Source organism: Gopherus flavomarginatus, chromosome 2 (assembly GCF_025201925.1).
Source record: "Gopherus flavomarginatus isolate rGopFla2 chromosome 2, rGopFla2.mat.asm, whole genome shotgun sequence".
In the NCBI taxonomy this organism is placed as follows: Eukaryota; Metazoa; Chordata; order Testudines; family Testudinidae; genus Gopherus; species Gopherus flavomarginatus.
Window position 1 is genome coordinate 148,215,399 of NC_066618.1, and position 3,014 is coordinate 148,218,412.

General features: G+C 37.2%; 1 pseudogene; it reads right to left on the bottom strand.

The window, feature by feature from the left end:
* Positions 1–2,432: 2,432 nt before the first annotated feature.
* LOC127046056 (uncharacterized) lies at positions 2,433–2,525 on the bottom strand (annotated as a pseudogene).
* Between the last annotated feature and the right edge of the window lie 489 nt (positions 2,526–3,014).

The window sequence follows — 3,014 nt, forward strand, 5'->3', positions numbered from 1 at the left end:
GCCCTACAAAAGATGACAGATTCTACTTTCTGCTTTAGCACTGTAAATCTGCAGTAACTATTGACCTTATATGAGGTACTACAGACTTATTTTGGTGTAACTGAGATTGCAGTCTAGCTCTTTGGGCAGCAACAGACAAAATGTGCAGTAATCTATATGTTACTATTAATACTGTTAGGTGTTACTTTTGAGAATCTATAATATAGGGCCCGACTATGGCACTAGCTAGGTAGCCACTTTTGTGTTGACAGATGAGGCAGACAGTGTACCATGGATGCATTTTGCCCAGGAGGAAGGAGAGAAATAGAATCCCTTCTGGCATATGCTGTGGAAACACACAGAGAAGCAGTAGTTGTAGCATGTACTGCTTCCCATTGTTGGCTCTAGATGGCTAGCCATGCAATTAGGCTCCACTTGTATCAGACCCGACCTCCTATGTTGTGCTTAGGAACACCAATGGTGCTATAACTTCCTTCCATGTGCTTGGGAAGCCTAGGAACCAATGTTCTGGCTTAGCTGTAGTACCTTGTATGTTCTCCTCTTTCCTTGTCTCCTGTGGGAAATTAAGCAGAACCTGGTCTATAGATTTTCCTTCTACCAAATGTGGAATTCATAACACATACATAAAAATGTAATGCATTCATATCCTTGTTCCATTCAGTATCTATCTCCTTTTGGAGATATTTTAATATCTTTCAGTGCTTCTTCGAAATTGAGGTGATGACAGTTTTGACAGAATGCTATCTGGTACAATGATATTTTCTGCAAATACTGAGGTTTTTTTTGTCTAAGTGTTCTCTTTCACTTCTGGTTTTGATGGGATTTTTGTTATGTGTAATCATTCCTGTTTATGACTTCAATTAATCTCACCTGGCTTGCATAGCTAGATTAATTAAAAATGACTTTTAAAAAGCACAGTTTGGTTATTATATATGGGAACTGGACAAAATGTCATCTCTTGGATGGAGCTGAATAAAATTCCCAAAACTGTTTGTTTGTTTGTTTTTCCAAAATTATAGCTAAAGTGGCACAGACAGCACTTTGATTCAGTGACATCGCTCTCCTGCATCCAGAGAAAAATCTTAGATCCAGGTCACTGACAACTATATTTTCAGACATGCTCCCTAATTTTGTCAGTCTTTCACAGCTCCCACTGATGTCATGTGCAGTTGCAGATCCTCAACACCTCCAAAAATCAGATATGTGGTGTGTCAAATTGGACACTCAGAAGCTCATAAAATTTAGTGAACATTTCTGAGGAGTTGTAGACCTCAGGCCTACAAAAAGAAAACAAATCATTATTCTCAAAAAGACTTGCATGTTATTTGTCTTTACACTTTCTACTGAAACCTTCAAAATTTGAATACACAGAATAATCCTGCAGAATTTGTGCCACAGAATTTCCAGTTGTCCACACTTGTGTGCCTCAGAAATTATGAAACCTTGAGGTTCATCTTGCCCCAGAGTACCAAGTAACAGTAGTTTTCAACTGTACAAAATAACACAAAATGTTCCAAATATAGCCAGCTTGATTTTGAGTGCAAAAGGTTTTGTGCGTCAACATTTTTATGGTCATATACCTATTCGATATCCCCTCATTTGGTTGAGAACATCTCTCATGAGTTCTGTATCCATTGCCCAGTAGACTGTGATTCACTAACATATGAGAATAAATCATATACCATGGTCACCATTAAACATTTACCCACATTAGTCATAGAGTGGTATCTGAGATCACCCCATTCTGAGTCACAGACAGATAATATAGTATCCTGGGTGGCACAGTGTGATAACTATAGATACATGTTGACTTACTGCAGGCAACAACTGAATATCGGCTAATCTATTTCAGTACTTTAGTGCAGGTGTTCCTGTATGTGTGAAAATTTATACTTTCACCTTTGTGTGGCATGATGATTTAGTGTTAATACACTGGACTAATAAACACATGTAAAATTTGAAGGAAGATTGTCTGGCTCTAAGTTGTTTTTCTCATACCATGTGTTCTAATGAGTGTATTGCCAAAAAGGCATAAGTGTACATCACATCGTAAGCTTGAAAGGGGGTTAGTTTATGAATTTACCAGGAAGCCAGTCAGATTTTTAAGCTGAAATCTAACAAAGTAGGTTTGCCAATATATGGGAGACTCCAACAAGATAACCATTGTTATTGAGTCCAGGGAGCATTAGCTTACTAGTTTAATGCTGGATTCTTTTTCAGGTCAATTTATAACTTGAACAATATTTTCAAATCAGGATACTTACCTGTTCTTAACTGACCAGCAATTTATTAATTCATCCAGAACCACATTAGTATACAATTAACCATTCACTACTCAAGTGTAGACAGAATCAATGTTCTAGGTGTGAACTACATACACAATACAGCCTTGCAAGCAATTATCACAGACTAGAGTCACAGCAGTTACATCAAAAATATGGAAACGCTTCATGAATTCGTGTGTCATCATTGCACAGGGGCCATGCTAATCTTCCAATTTTAGTATATATGTCCTGCCAAAGCAAGCAAGGAACAAAGCAAATTACCAAGATTTCTCATTATATTTATTTATGATAATAAATTCTCACTTCCTAACACATTTATCACACTTCCAAGGATGCACTTGTCTTTAAGGCACTTTGAAGAATGTGGTTAGTACAGTTTGAATGGATTGGTCCAAAAGGTACAAGGTTAGAATATTAAAAGAAATTGCTTAAAACAATTCTTTTCAATCTCTCGTGGGACAATTTGCCTTGATTCACAAAAAAATGAATTAAAATCTAAAAAAAAAGATTACAAGAGAGACCTCAAGTTACCAGCAAGATAACCAACATTTATATTAAAACAACCTTGCATGGTGTCAAGTATCAGAGGGGTAGCCGTGTTAGTCTGGATCTGTAAAAGCAGCAAAGGGTCCTGTGGCACTTATAGACTAACAGATGTTTTGGAGCATGAACTTTCATGGGTGGAGCATGAAAGCTCATGCTCCAAAACATCTGTTAGTCTATAAGGTG